This window comes from Festucalex cinctus, chromosome 10, assembly GCF_051991245.1.
Source record: "Festucalex cinctus isolate MCC-2025b chromosome 10, RoL_Fcin_1.0, whole genome shotgun sequence".
In the NCBI taxonomy this organism is placed as follows: domain Eukaryota; kingdom Metazoa; phylum Chordata; class Actinopteri; order Syngnathiformes; family Syngnathidae; genus Festucalex; species Festucalex cinctus.
The window spans coordinates 2,132,034-2,152,599 of record NC_135420.1 but is presented as its reverse complement, the minus strand read 5'-3'; the positions used below and the strand labels follow the sequence as shown (position 1 = coordinate 2,152,599).

Here is a 20,566-nt window from a genome sequence, read left to right as displayed (position 1 = left end):
TTTATGAATATTCTTTTAGTTTCCACCACTCAAATTGTTCACTGGCTTCACACCGATCCAAACGTATGTACGTTTCCATTTTGTTTTATTCATTTTTGATTGCCCCTTTGGACAATAAAAGTAACATTGTGCAATGAGTACAACGAGCGATGATGTGTATATACACTTTAAAAAAAAATACCAATCAGGGCAACTCATTGCCTAAAAATAAAAAAGGACGCTGATTTTTGCAGGTCTTAACAATCACCAAAACCCGTTGAGCTTGACACACACACTGGCAAAAAAATATTCTACATGTAAACGTTTATTATGCCATTTTCAAAGAAATTTTGCTTCCAATATGCCAGTACCCCAACGTGCCAGTACCCCAACGTGCCAGTACCCCAACGTGCAAGTACCCCAACGTGCAAGGACCCCAACGTGGCCCGGGCTGCGAGGGCCCTTTATAGCTGCTCGCAGCTCTAGTTATTATTATTATTATTATTATTATTATTATTCTTTATTCTCCGCAAACGATCGCGATTTTGGGTACCTAAACATTCACGAAAACTCACCGAACTTTGCACACTCCTCAGGCCCGGCGAAAAATGTGATATTATTAAGTCGTCATAACAATGCGACTCGATAGCGCCCCCTAGCGTAGAAAAATAAAAACCAAGCCCGGCACGTTTGAGCTAGAGCAACAAAAATTGGCAGGCACGTGTAGCACCCCGAGACGCACAAAAAAGTCTATTGGGACCATGTAGCTAAAATGTACAGGAAGTGAGCTATGAATTTTTTAATGTCCAATTTTGGCCGATTTTGGCACATTCACTGTGGTCATGCTTTTTCCCCCTTTGCAAACATTTTTCATCCAATTGACTTCAAACTTGGCATTTATCATCTCAAGACCTGAGAGAACAACTGGGCAAAACATCTTGCCTTTTTGAAATACTATATGACGGGGGCGGGGCATCAAATATTGCCTTTAAAATTTCATTTGTCCAGAAAGAGCAAATGCTTAATAACTCCCATGTTCAAGCTCCAAAAAATCTCAAACTTCTCAGGCAACGTAATAGTCACGGCCTGAAAACATCTATATGATAAAATTCAGTTATACATATAGCGCCACCTAGTGGTTACAATAAATGTCATACTTTCCGTTTTTAGCTACTGTGCTGAGCTTGTTGAAGGGATCCATTTGAAAATTGGTCAGAAAAGCCTTAAGATGTTGATCATGCCCCACACCGAATATTGTAACTTTTCGCCAAAGGGCGTGGCCGCTACGGTGACGCAAAGTCTGAAGATTTTTCGTGAAAATAAAAGCTGCATTAACTTGACCGAGATGATCCTATCTTCTCAAAATTTCACACATTTGATGAGAGTCCAGCCCTAAAGACATCTACTGACTTATATTTCATCTAACTGATAGCGCCACCTAGTGGCAATTTTTTTTCTTACGAATTTTCTTCTACGTTTTTCTCCAAACACGTTAACTGGGCCTACCTCATATTTGCTCAGATGAGGGTTTCGGCCTTCATGATGTCACAACACGAAGTTTGTGAGTTTTCGCGAATTGCTGTGGGTGTGGCTAAGCGCTGTTCGCCAAGAAAACAACGCCAGTTTTGAGGGTCTAAACATGCACAGAAACTCATGAAACTTGGCACACACATCTGGTCTGGTAAAATGAGCAATATTTTATTGTTGATTGTGCTATTTTTACAAAAATGACTCAATAGCGCCCCCGAGAAGTTTTTAACGAAGCAGCCCCGGTTGTACGTTTAAGCAAGAACGACGAATATTTTTAGGTGTATGAGGGAGCCCAAGACCTACAAAAAAGTCTCTTGGACCCATATGCTAAAATGAACAGGAAGTTAGCTACGAATTTTTGAATGTCCCATTTTTGACTATTTTTGCACATTCACAGGGGGCAGACTTTTGCCCACTTCTCCTACACGTTTCATCTGACTGAGTTAAGACTTGACCTGGACCATGTCAAGACCTGAGCCAACGACAGGGGGAAAAATCTTGACCTTTCGAAATACTATATGATGAAGGCGGGGCATCAAAATTTGTGTTTCGCACTGAAAAAGGATATGCTTAATAACTCCCCGGTACATGCTCCAAAAAATCCCAAACTTGACATGTATGTTTATCGTCAAGGCCTGAAGCTATCTCTATGACAACATTCAGTTATATATGCAGCGCCACCTAGCCCTTGAGGCATAAAAAAAAAATACCCCACATACGGTATTTTGTACAAAAAATGTAAACTCATTCTAAGTGTGATAACTAAGTCATTTATGAATATTCTTTTAGTTTCCACCACTCAAAATGTTCACTGGCATCAGACTTATCCAAACATATATATATTTTTATTTATTTTTGATAGCCTCTGTGGACATTAAAAGCAATATCGTGAATGAAGGATATGCTTAATAACTCCACGGTACATGCTCCAAAAAAAATCCCACACTTGACATGTATGCTTATAATCAAGGCCTGAAGGTATCTCGATGACAACATTCAGTTATAAATACAGCGCCACCTAGCCCTTGAGGCTTATATAAAAAAAAAAAAAAAAAACACATACGGTATTTTGTACAAAAAATGTAAACTCATTCTAAGTGTGATGACTAAGTCATTTATGAATATTCTTTTAGTTTCCACCACTCAAATTGTTCACTGGCTTCACACCGATCCAAACGTATGTACATTTCCATTTTGTTTTATTCATTTTTGATTGCCCCTTTGGACAATAAAAGTAACATTGTGCAATGAGTACAACGAGCGATGATGTATATATACACTTTTACAAAAAATACCAATCAGGGCAACTCATTGCCTAAAAATAAAAAAGGACGCAGATTTTTGCAGGTCTTAACAATCCCCAAAACCCGTTGAGCTTGATACACACTGGCAAAAAAAATATTCTACATGTAAACGTTTATTATGCCATTTTCAAAGAAATTTTGCTTCCAATATGCCAGTACCCCAACGTGCCAGTACCCTAACGTGCAAGTACCCCAACGTGCAAGGACTCCAACGTGGCCCGGGCTGCGAGGGCCCTTTATAGCTGCTCGCAGCTCTAGTTATTATTCTTCTTCTTCTTCTTCTTCTTCTTCTTTATTCTCCGCAAACAATCGCGATTTTGGGTACCTAAATATTCACGAAAACTCACCAAACTTTGCACACTCCTCAGGTCCGGCGAAAAATTTGATATTATGAAGTCGTTATAACAACGCGACTCTATAGCGCCCCCTAGCGTAGAAAAATAAAAACCAAGCCCGACACGTTTGAGCTAGAGCAACGAAAATTGGCAGGCACGTGTAGCACCCCGAGACGCACAAAAAAGTCTATTGGGACCATGTAGCTAAAATGTACAGGAAGTGAGCTATGAATTTTTTTATGTCCAATTTTGGCCTATTTTGGCACATTCACTGTGGTCATGCTTTTTCCCCCTTTGCAAACATTTTTCATCCAATTGACTTCAAACTTGGCATTTATCATCTCAAGACCTGAGAGAACAACTGGGCAAAACATCTTGCCTTTTTGAAATACTATATGACGGGGGCTGGGCATCAAATATTGCCTTTAAAATTTCATTTGTCGAGAAAGAGCAAATGCTTAATAACTCCCATGTTCAAGCTCCAAAAAATCTCAAACTTCTCAGGCAACGTAATAGTCACGGCCTGAAAACATCTATATGATAAAATTCAGTTATACATATAGCGCCACCTAGTGGTTACAATAAATGTCATACTTTACGTTTTTAGCTACTGTGCTGAGCTTGTTGAAGGGATCCATTTGAAAATTGGTCAGAAAAGCCTTAAGATGTTGATCATGCCCCACACCGAATATTGTAACTTTTCGCCAAAGGGCGTGGCCGCTACGGTGCCGCAAAGTCTAAAGATTTTTCGTGAAAATAAAAGCTGCATTAACTTGACCGAGATGATCCTATCTTCTCAAAATTTCACACATTTGATGAGAGTCCAGCCCTAAAGACATCTACTGACTTATATTTCATCTAACTGATAGCGCCACCTAGTGGCAATTTTTTTTCTTACGAATTTTCTTCTACGTTTTTCTCCAAACACGTTAACTGGACCTACCTCATATTTGCTCAGATGAGGGTTTCGGCCTTCATGATGTCACAACACGAAGTTTGTGAGTTTTCGCGAATTGCTGTGGGTGTGGCTAAGCGCTGTTCGCCAAGAAAACAACGCCAGTTTTGAGGGTCTAAACATGCACAGAAACTCATGAAACTTGGCACACACATCTGGCCTGGTAAAATGAGCCATATTTTATTGTTGATTGTGCTATTTTTTACAAAATTGACTCAATAGCGCCCCCTAGAAGTTTTTAACAAAGCAGCCCCGGTTGTACGTTTAAGCAAGAACGACGAATATTTTTAGGTGTATGAGGGAGCCCAAGTCCTACAAAAAAAGTCTCTTGGACCCATATGCTAAAATGAACAGGAAGTGAGCTATGAATTTTTGAATGTCCCATTTTTTACGATTTTTGCACATTCACAGGGGGCAGACTTTTGCCCACTTCTCCTACACGTTTCATCCGACTGAGTTAAGACTTGGCCTGGACCATGTCAAGACCTGAGCCAACGACAGGGGGAAAAATTTTGACTTTTCGAAATACTATATGATGAGGGCGGGGCATCAAATTTTGTGTTTCGCAATGAAGAAGGATATGCTTGATAACTCCCCGGTACATGCTCCAAAAAATCCCAAACTTGACATGAATGTTTATCGTCAAGGCCTGAAGTTATCTCTGTGACAACATTCAGTTATATATGCAGCGCCACCTAGCCCTTGAGGAATAAAAAAAAAATACCCCACATACGGTATTTTGTACAAAAAATGTACACTCATTCTAAGTGTGATAACGAAGTCATTTCTGAATATTCTTTTAGTTTCCACCACTCAAAATGTTCACTGGGACTTCCGGTTTCGGAGATAGATGGAGTAGTTGTGCAGTGCGTGCTCTCCGGTTAATTTACCTTTTTTAACAACAACAAAGCCCTCGAATCCGTTCATTCGAACTTAAGTCACTCATTTATTTGCTTGACAACGCTCTAAACGGCCAAATCAACTTTTCTAATGGCTTCTAAAGGCAGTAAGTCGAGCAAGAAAGAAGAAGCTAGCCCTAGCTTAACACTGGATGCTATCACGACACTACTTGAGCGGCACCGCGAGGAGCTCGCGGCCGAGTTCAAAAGTTCTTTCAATCAACTGGACTCAAAGTTGGACACGCTGAGACAGACTGTGGACGACCACGACCAGCGTGTGTCCTCACTAGAACTCGCCGCGGACGACTTGAGCCAACGGGTTAGCGACCTGGAGAATACCTGTGCCGCGCTTGGCAGCGACAACGCCAAACTGAAAGCCAAAGTGACTGACTTGGAGGGACGAAGCCGCCGGCAGAACATCCGCATCTTGGGGCTCCCTGAGTCTGTCGAGAGCGGCCGACCCTCCGAGTTTTTCGCGGACCTGCTGCTGGAGGTTTTCGGCCCCGAGGTGCTGCCTTCCAAGCCGGACATCGACAGAGCCCACCGAACCCTGGCGGCCAAACCGGCTCCCGGGCAGCGACCGCGGCCGGTGATCGTCCGCCTCCACCGCTACCAGACCAAGGACCTGCTCATCAGGGAGTCGCGCCGGAGGGGGATGCTCGACTACCGCGGCCACAAGATCCGAGTGGTGGAGGATTACACTCCCGAGGTGGCCAGCCAGCGCGCAGAGTACCGAGATGTCATGGCGGAGCTGTACAAGCGGAGTCTGAAACCCGCGCTTCTGTACCCAGCCCGGCTGCGGCTCACGCTGGCCGGTGGAGCCAGGAAATGGATCGGCTCAGTCGAGGAGGCGCAGAAGTACATCGACGGCCTTCCCAAGTCATCCCATGCTTCATAGACACCTCCTATAACCTGACTGGATGAGAGGTAACTCTGCCGTGGTTCCGGACGGCCAAGGAGCACCGACACGCTGGTTTGTTTACATGTCGACCGTAATTACTTTATTACAGCAACGCAGCCGAGCCATGCAGGACACGCTTGGAACGCGTTTATCGTAACTGTTTCAATATGAAAGAACTTAAAGGGACACTTTACTTATTGATCCATTTTTAGCAGCAAAAAGTTGCTACTTTTTCAATAATTAATTTGGTGACGTGATTATTTTTTTATGTACATTTAATAACTTTTAAACCGATGTTAAAATGAATCGAACGCCGGCATGTTTGTTACACGTGACTAAATAACCCGGATGTTTACGTCACTAGTGTGTAAACGCTACACTATGGAAGCACTATGCAACGCAGCCGTGCATCTAGCGTCAAACCCGGAAGGATTAAACCTTATCGCTTCGAGCCAACACGACAAAATAACCCTACCGAAGGAAAGTCTGCCTTGGATGTGAAAGTTGTGGCGCCAGATGGTCTTTTCGGGCACAAAATAAACTTTGACGAACGAGTGAATCAGGCGGGGGGTGAGTGGTGCTCGTGCGGGAGCTGCAGGAATGGACAATCCGCTAATGAATGTGTGCTGTCTGGAAATGAAAGAACTCGAGGATCGGTTCCTTGCGGACAATCTCAACTGCATCCTGGAACATCAGACATTCAACATGGCAATACTAAATAGACATTCTCAGGATAGCTTTGGTTGCGATGAAAGATGTGAAGAAGAAAAGTCTTGGAGGAGCAAATATCCAACAGGTAAAGTGACACACAGTACGAGCAATGCAAAACGTGTGGAACTGACGAAATATTTCAGGAAAAAGAAAAAATAGTAAAATTAAATGTATCGACGTTACAGCACCCAACCTCCCCTAGCTGTTTTTTTTTTCTTTTTTGCGTAGCGTCCCACTGCGGTCAGGCCAGCCGCCACTCGAAAAGACGAAGTCAAGCCAGCCGCCCCAACGATTGTTAATACTGTGCATTACGGTAACGTGCCGACGTGCCCCTGCGTTGGCCACCTTCAAATGAATTATGAAATAAAACAGTCCGTGCAGTATAATAACCAATGCCCCCCCACCCCCGAAACATGCCTACCTTTCGCTTTAAATTTGCTTCGCTTCTCCGAGATCTTTCAGTGGCCGTAGTAAGACCTCGATTTGTGTCGGCTGTTGTGAGAGTGAAGGCTCCGTGTTGCTAGCAGTTGCGGCTCCTCCATCGGCTTGATTATTTCCCACGTCTGGTTCTTTAAAGATACTCGGTACTGCGTTGGGCTTTAGTATTAGGCGTGTGGCGTACCCCATCTCAAATTGTAACACATATTCGAAGTCCTCATGCCTGAAATGTTCGCTGCGCGCACGCCTGCTTGTCCTTCGGGAGGTTGACAGCACTTAGCAAACAAACCATTGTCTACTCAAGTAGCTTTTTTTTTTTTTTTTTTTTTTTTTTTTTTGGGGGGGGGGGGGGGGGGGTCTCGCGGGTTTTTCCTTGCCGACGCCTTGCAAAATTTTGCAATACAGTAAGGCATAACTGACGTTTGTGTCTTCCTCGTTGTTATGTCTGCGTGAACTACTGTTCCCCAAGCGAGTATACACACTAGTGACGTCACCACTCGGGGGCGTTCCAACACGGAAGTACTTCTATGTTGAAAAAAGTTAAATAAATCAATATAGGAGTGTATTCTTCAGCTCTTATGCATGTTTCGTAGCTATACTAACTATTTACTGCCAATCAAGCCATACATGTAAAATTAAAGGAGCCTTCCTTTAAATAATTTGCCCGTAGTTACAATTGTGTGTGCGTGCCATACATATTATATGTTTTGTTTTGTCTCTTTGTTTATATGTTCGCAATCTGATTGACTGCTGTAGTGGAGCCAGCACATTTATAACTTTAAGATTACAGTCATGTCAGTGTGCACTGTTTTACATTCAGTTGTTCCTTTTTTTTTTTTTTTGTACTAGGTCCGTATTTAATTTAATGCAATGTAATTCTGTTCAACTCTTTTTAATTTGATTTAATCTGAGTCTGGTAAATCTTTCAGGACTGTTTAATGTTCTAATATTGTTTATAGGGGTGTTTTATTTTTACTGTTCTAATGTTTGATACCGGAGGAGTAGTTTGAGTTGAAACAGGAAGATTTAGAGTTAGATGTTTGGGTTTGAGAGCTTGCTGCTTTTCTTTTTAGCAGCTTTCTTGGGAGGGGTGGGGGGTGGGGGGGTGTCACTGCCAACAGTTGGGGAATCAAATGTACATACATATATTTTTCTTTTGACCTGCCATTTATCTAATCTCACACTCTTTACTTTTTTCTATCGCACATGGATAGTTGTGTGAATTTTGTTAGTTGGAATGTTAGAGGCTTGAACCACCCAGTGAAGAGAAGGAAGATTTTTTCACACTTGAAACAGCTTAGAGCAGATATCGCTTTTCTGCAAGAAACCCACGTTCGCAGCTCAGACAGCAGCCGTCTGCTGATGGGTTGGGGGGGAGGAGCATTCCACTCATCCTTTCAGGCTAAGGCCAGAGGAGTTTCAATCTTAATATCTCCAAATATTACCTTTGAGCCTCATAATGTGACCTCTGATAAGTTTGGCCGATATGTTATTGTGACTGGGAAATTATACAACACAATGGTGGTTCTTGTTAATGTTTATGCCCCCAACGTGGATGAACCAACTTTTTTTGAGCACCTATTTTCATTACTCCCAGACCTAAATACACATTCTTTCATCTTTGGAGGTGACCTGAACTGCTGGCTGGATCCGCTCTTAGACCGGTCTTCCACCAACCCTGGCACGCCTAGTAAATCAGCCGACCTTATTCAGGCCTTCCTCATGCAGTATGGTGTTTGTGATGTGTGGCGTTCTCTACATCCCCAGGAAAAGGAATACTCCTTTTTTTCACACGTTCATCACACATATTCACGCATAGACTATGTTTTCCTTGACCATGGTCTGCTCCCCCTTGTCCGATCCTGTGACTACCATAGTATTGTCATTTCGGACCACGCGCCCGTCTCCATGGCCATCTCCCTCCCAAATCTCCCCCGGAGGAGCAGACAGTGGCGTTTCAACTCCACTCTGCTGTCTGACGACAAATTTGTGGAGTTCATAGAAAACGAAATAACTTTTTTCTTGTCCACTAACATATCCCCTGAGGTCTCCAGTCTGGTTGTATGGGATGCCCTTAAGGCCTACCTCAGGGGACAAATCATATCTTACACAGCTCAAATGAAAAGTAGAGCTAACAAGGAGCGTTCAGATTTGGCTCATCAAATTGGGGAAATTGACAAACAATATGCGCTAACTGAAAATCAAAATCTTTATAAAAAACGATTAGCGCTCCAAACTAAGTTTGACCTACTCACTACCCATTCGGTTGAATATTTGCTCCTGAAAAACAAAGCCACATTTTATGCCCATGGAGACAAGGCCGACAAGCTGCTTGCAAACCAGTTGAAGGGCTTTTCTGCGAAGCAAAACATAACTAAAATCCATACATATAACGGTGAAATCACCATGGACCATACTCAAATTAATGATGCCTTCAAAGACTTTTATTCAAATCTCTATTCTTCGGAATCTCCCCCTGATCCTAATGCCATACACGATTTTCTAAACAGCCTTAATGTTCCCAAACTCCAACCAGACCAAGGTAAGAGACTGGATGAGCCCATAACACAGGCTGAAATAGTCTCAGCTATCACTTCAATGCAGTCAGGCAAGAGTCCAGGCCCCGACGGGTTCCCAGTTGAGTTTTTTAAGAGGTTCTCTTTGCTTTTGTCTCCACAACTTTGTTCTGTGCTTTGCGAATCGTTTAGGCAAGGCTCCCTTCCTAAATCATTTTCGGAAGCTTGCATCACCCTTATTGCCAAAACAGGCAAAGATCCCACATATTGCGCCTCCTATAGGCCCATTTCTCTTATTAACACGGATGCAAAAATCCTGGCCAAAGTTCTCGCTCACAGATTAGAAAACATCCTTCCGACCATCATATCTGAGGATCAAACTGGTTTTATAAAGGGTAGACACTCCTTCTTTAATATACGTAGATTATTAAATATTATCTATTCCACTCCTGATGATACCCCTGAGTGTATAGTCTCCATTGATGCTGAAAAGGCATTTGATCGCGTGGAGTGGGTCTACCTGTGGGCAGTGCTGGAGAAATTTGGTTTTGGGCCGAACTTCATTGCGTGGATTAAACTGTTGTATTCTCATCCTACGGCCTTGGTCCGAACCAACTCCCAGTTGTCTGATCCGTTTAGCCTGCATCGTGGAACCCGCCAGGGTTGTCCTCTCAGCCCCATGTTATTTGACCTGGTTATTGAACCTCTCGCCATCGCCATCCGTAGCCGAGATGACATCACGGGTGTATGGAGAGGCGGCATTGAACATAAGGCCTCGATTTATGCGGACGACCTTATGCTGCTTATTTCGAATCCGACCACCTCTCTCCATTCGGCTCTGTCACTACTCGATCACTTTAGTCAATTATCTGGGTATAAAATAAACTTTGAAAAAAGTGAACTGTTTCCAATTGGCAATATCGTATCTGCTTCAGACTTTAGTAATTTTCCATTTAAAATTGAAAATTACAAAATTTCCTATTTGGGCGTCACGATTACCCGAAAGCACAAAGACCTTTTTAAAGAGAACTTCTTGAATTTATCAGCTTATATCAAACAAATACTCAAACAATGGTCACCACTCTCCATGTCCCTCGTTGGGCGAATAAATTCTATTAAAATGACCGTTTTACCGAAATTTTTGTACCTATTTCAGGCTCTACCAGTTTTCATTCCCAAAATTTTTTTTGATGATCTTGATTCAACAATCTCTTCTTATATTTGGAAGGGGAAAAGGGCCCGTCTTAACAGAGCCCATCTACAAAAGACGAAGGCCGCCGGTGGTCTGGCTTTGCCTAATCTCCGTTTTTATTATTGGGCTGCCAACATGCGGTGTCTCACATTCTGGTCTCACTTTCATAATCGTCCGGATCCTCCTGGCTGGGTGGCAATGGAGTTGAGATCAGAGGATGACGTATCCCTGGCTGCATTGATCGGCTCCTCTCTTCCACTCTCAACCAGATCTTTAAAAAATCCGGTGGTTAAACACTCAGTGAGGATCTGGTCTCAGTTCCGGAAGTTTTTCAAATTACACGACTTCTCACCATTTAGCCCAATATTATGTAATCATTTTTTCAAACCCTCACTCAATGACGCCGCCTTCAAAGAGTGGAGTCAGAGGGGAATAGCACGCTTCCAAGATTTGTTTATTGATAATAGTTTGGCATCATTCCAACAATTACGTAATAAATTTGCACTTTTAAATTCTAATTTCTTCCGTTATCTGCAAATTCGACATTTTATACTTTCTAAATTGCCCACCACACTAAGTTCCGACAGGAATATTGTTGACATTGTCCTCTCCTCAAATCCATACCAGAGGAGGCTTGTCTCTCTTTTTTACAGCATGCTGTTGGCTCTGAAGATGACGTCTATGGATAGGATCAGGGCGGCATGGGAAGAGGACCTAGGTGCCCCCTTTTCTGAGGAAACATGGTCATCCGTCTTAAAACAAGTCAATTCCTCATCTCTGTGTGCTCGTCATAATTTAATCCAATTCAAAGTGGTTCACAGAGTTCATATCTCCAAAACCAAACTGGCCAGCTTTTATCCTGACATCAGCCCACTCTGTACCAAGTGTAATATCTCAGACGGCTCACTCTTTCATATGTTTTGGACTTGTCCTAAACTTAGCAAATTCTGGACAGAGGTTTTTTATTCCCTCTCCCAGATTTTGACAGTGAGGGTGGAGCCGAACCCCCCTGTTGGTTTATTCGGAGTCACAGGGGACGTTCGACTTTCTTCTGAACAGCGCCGCACCTTAGCGTTTGCCACCCTCCTGGCGCGGAGGTCTGTCCTCTTCAGGTGGAGGGATCCCTCTCCTCCCACGCACGCCGATTGGCTGGCAGCTTTAATGACATGCTTGAAAATTGAAAAGATCAGATACTCTCTCCATTATTCTAATGGGAGATTCCTGCGTGCCTGGGGACCTTTTTTTAAACATGTGTCAGTCCTCTCAGGCCCTTGACATTCCACAATTTGACTTCTTTTTTATGTTGTTTATTTTGTTGACATTGGTTATCCATAATCATTACTAAAGCTGAATATTTAATGGTCATGAATCTTATTGGCAGTGACGGGGTTTAATTTTATGGTTTATTTTATTTTTGTTTCTTTTTTTTTTTTGTGTGTGCTGGATGTCAGTCCTGTGTTTCATTTCATTTTGTCTTTTTTGCACTGGAAATCTATGCACTATTATTGCAAAAAATAAATAAAGAGATTTTGATTTAAAAAAAAAATGTTCACTGGCATCAGACTTATCCAAACATATATATATTTTTATTTATTTTTGATAGCCTCTATGGACATTAAAAGCAATATCGTGAATGAAGGATATGCTTAATAACTCCACGGTACATGCTCCAAAAAAAATCCCACACTTGACATGTATGCTTATAATCAAGGCCTGAAGGTATCTCTATGACAACATTCAGTTATAAATACAGCGCCACCTAGCCCTTGAGGCTTATATAAAAAAAAATAAAAATACCCCACATACGGTATTTTGTACAAAAAATGTACACTCATTCTAAGTGTGATAACTAAGTCATTTATGAATATTCTTTTAGTTTCCACCACTCAAATTGTTCACTGGCTTGACACCGATCCAAACGTATGTACGTTTCCATTTTGTTTTATTCATTTTTGATTGCCCCTTTGGACAATAAAAGTAACATTGTGTAATGAGTACAACGAGCGATGATGTGTATATACACTTTTACAAAAAAATACCAATCAGGGCAACTCATTGCCTAAAAATAAAAAAGGACGCTGATTTTTGCAGGTCTTAACAATCACCAAAACCCGTTGAGCTTGACACACACACTGGCAAAAAAATATTCTACATGTAAACGTTTATTATGCCATTTTCAAAGAAATTTTGCTTCCAATATGCCAGTACCCCAATGTGCCAGTACCCCAACATGCAAGTACCACAACGTGCAAGGACCCCAACGTGGCCCGGGCTGCGAGGGCCCTTTATAGCTGCTCGCAGCTCTAGTTATTATTATTAGGGCCCGAGCAGCGACCGCTGCGAGGTCCCTATTGTTCCTGAAGGAATTCTTATTATTCTTCTTCTTCTTCTTCTTCTTCTTCTTTTTCTTTGTTATTATTCTTTTCCGCAAACAACCACATTTTTGAGGCACTAAACATGAACGAAAACTCACCAAACTTTACACGCAGATCGGGTCTGGCGAAAAATTTGATATTTTAAAGTCGCCATACATGATAACAGAAAAATGGCTCTGTAGCGCCACCTACATAGGTTTAACGGATCCCTGTCCCGCTACGATTGTCCTATGGCTACGAAAATTGTGTGGCACCTGTAGCACATCCAGATGAACAAAAACCTCTTTGATATGTGTACCCTAAAATAGACAGGAAGTGAGGTATGAGTATTTGAATGTCCAATTTTGGCCCATTTTTGCACATTTACAGGGGTCATACTTTTGCCCGCTTCTCCTACACGGTTAACCCGATTGACTTCAAACTTGGGCTGTACCATCTCAACACCTGGGACAACATCATGGTAAAAAATCTAAAGTTTTTGACATACTATATGACGGTGGCGGGGCATCAAATTTACAGTTTCAAAATTCTTACTTAACGAAGCATTGCCGGTGGTACGTTTAATCTAGAGCTACGAAAATTGGTACACATATGTAATAGACTATGATCTACAAAAAAGCCTGTTGGTGCCATATGCTAAACCTAACAGGAAGTCCGCCAGAGGCGAGGCATCAAATTTTGTGTTTCAAAATTCTAACTTAATGAAGCATTCCCGGCTGTACATTTCACCTAGAGTTACCAATATTTGAAGACATATGTAACAGCCCTCAAGGTACAAAAAACTCTTTTTGAACCATATGCTAAACCGAACAGGAAGTCCGCCATTTTGATTTACTTTGGAACGTGTTGCCATTTTTTGGGCCATTTCATAGGGGTCTTATTTTAACGAACTCCTCCTACAGAGTTTATCCGATCATCTCCAAACTTGGTGTGATTCATCTTAAGATGTTGAAGATGAAAAGTTATTGAAAGCTTTTTATTTTGTCGCACGCTGTTGCCGTGGCATGCACAGTTTGCAAAGGAAAAAATTCCTTCTTAATGAAGCATTCCCAGTTGTACGAAGCAGCTAGAGCTACGAAAATTTGGAGACAAATGTAACAGCCCACGATGTACAAAAAAGTCTCTTGGTGCCATGTGCTAAACCCAACAGGAAGTCCCGTAGGGGCCGGGCATCACATTTTGAGCTAAAAAACTCCTCTTTAACGAAGCATTCCCGGTTGTACGTTTCACCTAGCGCTATGATAATTTAGAGGCATACATAAGAGCCCACGATGTACAAAAAAGTCTCTTGGAACCATGTGCTAAACCAAACAGGAAGTCCGCCATTTTGATTTATGATGGGATTTGTAGCCTTTTTTTGTGGCCTTTTTTAGGGGTCATATTTTAACTCCTCCTACAAAATTCATCCGACCGTGTTCAAACTTGGTGTGTTTCATCTTAAGATGTTTAAGATGCAAATTTATCGAAAGTTTTTTATTTTGTCGCACGCTGCTGCTATAGCGATGCATTGGTTGCCAAGTAAAGTGCTGCTTTGTTTTTTTTTATCTATACATGTGTGAAAACTCGTGAAACTTTGCACACACATCAGACTTGTCATTAACATGAATTTTTAGAGATTTCTTGTGCAATTTGCAATAAATCGCACCCTCTATACATTTTTTATGGAGCATTTCCGATTGGATGATTCAAGCGCGAAATAACTAAAGATGACTTGACTTGACCTAGATTTGTGAAAACTCAGAGGCATACCTATTATATTATTATTATTTTTTGTACCTTACAAGATTATCTCTTGTGCCACATTAAACCCCTTTGCAGGCCTGAGCCAAACCACGGTCCATACATTTGATACCACTGCTTTATTTCAATGGTCAAGTACTTCATAACCACACCTACTTATGCTTGTCCTTGCATATATAGTAGACAACAAAGAGCTCTTTCAACAAAAGACATTTCCATCTACAAAGTCATACAAGGTAAGCACTCTATAAATTCTGCAATCACTACACTTCTATTCCTAAATTATCACTTCAAATACCAACAATGGTTAATACAGCTACAAATTTCTTGTATGTTTATGAAGTATGATACTGTATTTATTTCTACTCCTTTGCTTTTCTACAGAACATGAACAAATCACCAAGCAAATTCTCTTTTGATAAAGACCCTCTAATCATCTCCATACGCAAAGATTGCCAACTTTTTTCCGTAAGTATACAATACATAAACTAAACAGGACAACTTTCTCAATCATATACAGTATGCCATACATATATGTATTAAGTTCTCATTTATTAACAGGTTTGTTAAAGGCACCTTTAGTGTGTTTTTCTGTTTGTAATGTTTCTCCACGAGCACGTCTAGCCATTGATATCATGTAGAACACATATGCTAACCTTTTAGAGACAATTGAAGCTTACTTGCACAGTAGCCACTATCTTAACCACTTAATTCACATGTCTACTTGACAACTTATTACATGTAGTGAAATGGTACTTTGTGCGTCTTATGCTTTTTTCTGAACACTGCTTTTCAACTCTTTCCTTAAAACCAATACATGCGGTACTGTTATACTGTATAAATATATATGTCCGTGTGTATATATTTGTATATTCTTTCAAATAAACTCGTTTTGACACACACAGCCATTGAGTAACATGCAACACGACCACAACGTTTTGCACCAACACGTTACCTCTGCTATTTAGAATCATGGAATCTAACATGACTGATTTTCATTGAATGCTTTGTCATTACAGTATGCATGCATTGATCATGCTTTCAGTCGCAACGACTTATACCAGCGCAGCCTTGATCTTCATTCCCAAATGAACCAACTAGTCCATGTGACTCGAGTCAATCGAGCACTTGAAAAACAGATAGACTTCAAAACCAAGCTTGTGAAAGAACTCCAGACTGCATTGGATATAAAGGATGCATGTGATGCATTTGTCCGTGATGGTAAGCTATATGACATGGAAGACACACAAACACTAACACAGCAAGCATCCCCATCCTACACATTGTGTATAATGAATGACATGTTTGACAATGGACATTTTTACATTTTTTTGTTAATGCACGTTCCTTTTTTTCTGTTAGGAATATCTTGAAGGTAACATTGGACTGTTAACTAAAACACTGACTGATTATTGAGCCTCAATTTCTCAATGTATATAATGTGAATACATACTACACTTGATTACTTTCAAATGTGACTGATATCATGTAGCTATGCTGTGATCTTGCCCTCTTTCATCCACTGATAGACACTTCAAAGTTCTTTTTTTTCTGTATCTTCTCAAAATAACTGACATATTCATGGAAAAGATTGTATTTAAATTCTATCATTATTAATTACTATTATTATGTTTATGTCTTTGCCCCTGATTATGATGTTTCTATACCATAGATTTTTAAAAAAAAAATTTTTGGACATACTGTGACATGACCTTTACAATACTAATTTTTACTAAGAAAAAATCAATCACACACCATAATATTTTATACTTATCCTGCATGTATCTGGACACACCATGCCAAATTTTACACTTACATAACCATTTATGTACCTGTCGTATCCTTACTTTTATTCATCATTTCATCACACAATCCTAAAACATTGCTTTTTGACCCAGAGGATTCAACTATACCATTTTTGCGTGTCTTATTACTTACTAGCTATATTATTTATTAACGGGCAAAAACTATGAATATAAGATCACCGTCAAATATTACGTCTGTAATATCCATATACAGTGCATTACATAATATGCATTTGTATTAAGACACTACCATGCTAAAAATATGCACACGACTGTTCTGTAAACTACACCTAAGACAACCAAACTTCACAGATCTAACATGATTCTTCATTCTTTTTTGTTCTACAGATGTATCAAATGCTGCCACACAGACAGAAGAAGCCACTGAGGACATGCACGAAGACGATGATCACAATATAACAGGACAGGTTAACCCCCCTGAACTTTTAGCCCGCAGGTCAAAGCGTCCTAGGACTAATTCATCCATGGAGGTACATTATCCTAAGACAGACTATGTGCTAACCCAAACTCTTTGACCCCAAGGGATTCATCTGTCCCAGAAAACTTTTACACTAAAGAGTTTATCTGTCCTAGGGCGCTGTTAACCCCAGGTTAAAGTGTTATTTAATCTGTCCTGTTACAACAGCTATACATAAACAGCTGCATTCCTCTCCTGTTCCATCTCTCGCACTTCTTTCATCTCTTTTTCTCCTCTACTTATACCTATGCTTGCTCATGTGCTTTTTTCCCCTTTAGATGATGTCATTGGTTAGCCTGCTTCAAAGCTACATTTTTTCTTGAATAACTGTCACACATTTACTGTTTGCTGGACCCTACAAAACTGTCACAATACTTCGCTATGTCATGAATACATATGTGTTGCACAGCGACACCACATTAAGAGTCATCAAAAAGCTTTTTATTTGATCACACACCATCTCTGTGCCATGCAATGTTTTCAAATAAACAGATGCTGGTTTTGAATATCAAACGAGCGACTTTTCATGAAACTTTGCACACACATCAGAAAGTCCACACTTTTGAATTTATTTTGGGAATTGTGCATCATTTTTGGCCTTTTACTGCACCTTTTTACACACAAGGCACGGCAAATGCATTTCTATTTTCCATGGTCCTTGTCTATTTAACAGTACCCCAACGTGCAAGTCCCCCGACTTGCATATACCCCAACGTGGCCCGGGTTGCGAGGGCCCTTTATAGCTGCTCGCAGCTCTAGTTCTTCTTCTTCTTTATTCTCCGCAAACGATCGCGATTTTGGGTACCTAAACATTCACGAAAACTCACCGAACTTTGCACACTCCTCAGGCCCGGCGAAAAATTTGATATTATTAAGTCGTCATAACAACGCGACTCTATAGCGCCCCCTAGCGTAGAAAAATAAAAACCAAGCCCGGCACGTTTGAGCTAGAGCAACGAAAATTGGCAGGCACGTGTAGCACCCCGAGATGCACAAAAAAGTCTATTGGGACCATGTAGCTAAAATGTACAGGAAGTGAGCTATGAATTTTTTAATGTCCAATTTTGGCCTATTTTGGCACATTCACTGTGGTCATGCTTTTTCCCCCTTTGCAAACATTTTTCATCCAATTGACTTCAAACTTGGCATTTATCATCTCAAGACCTGAGAGAACAACTGGGCAAAACATCTTGCCTTTTTGAAATACTATATGACGGGGGCGGGGCATCAAATATTGCCTTTAAAATTTCATTTGTCCAGAAAGAGCAAATGCTTAATAACTCCCATGTTCAAGCTCCAAAAAATCTCAAACTTCTCAGGCAACGTAATAGTCACGGCCTGAAAACATCTATATGATAAAATTCAGTTATACATATAGCGCCACCTAGTGGTTACAATAAATGTCATACTTTCCGTTTTTAGCTACTGTGCTGAGCTTGTTTAAGGGATCCATTTGAAAATTGGTCAGAAAAGCCTTAAGATGTTGATCATGCCCCACACCGAATATTGTAACTTTTCGCCAAAGGGCGTGGCCGCTACGGTGACGCAAAATCTGAAGATTTTTCGTGAAAATAAAAGCTGCATTAACTTGACCGAGATGATCCTATCTTCTCAAAATTTCACACATTTGATGAGAGTCCAGCCCTAAAGACATCTACTGACTTATATTTCATCTAACTGATAGCGCCACCTAGTGGCAATTTTTTTTCTTACGAATTTTCTTCTACGTTTTTCTCCAAACACGTTAACTGGACCTACCTCATATTTGCTCAGATGAGGGTTTCGGCCTTCATGATGTCACAACACGAAGTTTGTGAGTTTTCGCGAATCGCTGTGGGCGTGGCTAAGCACTGTTCGCCAAGAAAACAACGCCAGTTTTGAGGGTCTAAACATGCGCAGAAACTCATGAAACTTGGCACACACATCTGGCCTGGTAAAATGAACAATATTTTATTGTTGATTGTGCTATTTTTACAAAAATGACTCAATAGCGCCCCCTAGGAATTTTTAATGAAGCAGCCCCGGTTGTACGTTCAAGCAAGATCTACGAAATTTTTTAGGTGTATGAGGGAGCCCAAGACCTACAAAAAAGTCTCTTGGACCCATATGCTAAAATGAACAGGAAGTGAGCTACGAATTTTTGAATGTCCCATTTTTGACGATTTTTGCACATTCACAGGGGGCAGACTTTTGCCCACTTCTCCTACACGTTTCATCTGACTGAGTTAAGACTTGACCTGGACCATGTCAAGACCTGAGCCAACGACAGGGAGAAAAATCTTGACTTTTCGAAATACTATATGATGAAGGCGGGGCATAAAAATTTGTGTTTCGCACTGAAAAAGGATATGCTTAATAACTCCCCGGTACATGCTCCAAAAAATCCCAAACTTGACATGTATGTTTATCGTCAAGGCCTGAAGCTATCTCTATGACAACATTCAGTTATATATGCAGCGTCACCTCGCCCTTGAGGCATAAAAAAAAAATACCCCACATACGGTATTTTGTACAAAAAATGTAAACTCATTCTAAGTGTGATAAATAAGTCAATTATGAATATTCTTTTAGTTTCCACCACTCAAAATGTTCACTGGCATCAGACTTATCCAAACGTATATATATTTTTATTTATTTTTGATAGCCTCTGTGGACATTAAAAGCAATATCGTGAATGAAGGATATGCTTAATAACTCCACGGTACATGCTCCAAAAAAAATGCCACACTTGACATGTATGCTTATAATCAAGGCCTGAACGTTATATCTATGACAACATTCAGTTATAAATACAGCGCCATCTAGCCCTTGAGGCATATTATATAAAAAAAAAAAAAAAACACATACGGTATTTTGTACAAAAAATGTAAACTCATTCTAAGTGTGATAACTAAGTCATTTATGAATATTCTTTTAGTTTCCACCACTCAAATTGTTCACTGGCTTCACACCGATCCAAACGTATGTACGTTTCCATTTTGTTTTATTCATTTTTGATTGCCCCTTTGGACAATAAAAGTAACATTGTGCAATGAGTACAACGAGCGATGATGTCTATATACACTTTTACAAAAAATACCAATCAGGGCAACTCATTGCCTAAAAATAAAAAAGGACGCTGATTTTTGCAGGTCTTAACAATCACCAAAACCCGTTGAGCTTGACACAGACTGGCAAAAAAAAAATTCTACATGTAAAGTTTATTATGCCATTTTCAAAGAAATTTTGCTTCCAATATGCCAGTACCCCAACGTGCCAGTACCCTAACGTGCAAGTACCCCAACGTGGCACGGGCTGCGAGGGCCCTTTATAGCTGCTCGCAGCTCTAGTTATTATTATTCTTCTTCTTCTTTATTCTCCGCAAACGATCGCGATTTTGGGTACCTAAACATTCACGAAAACTCACCG

At 40.7% G+C, this 20,566-nt stretch overlaps 1 long non-coding RNA gene across 1 annotated transcript; it reads left to right on the top strand.

Annotated features, from left to right (window-relative positions):
• Positions 1 to 15,257: 15,257 nt before the first annotated feature.
• LOC144027772 (uncharacterized) lies at positions 15,258 to 17,504 on the top strand. Its single transcript, XR_013285535.1, has 3 exons — positions 15,258 to 15,343; positions 15,895 to 16,096; positions 17,029 to 17,504. It is a non-coding gene; the product is annotated as an uncharacterized LOC144027772 (long non-coding RNA).
• Positions 17,505 to 20,566: the final 3,062 nt, after the last annotated feature.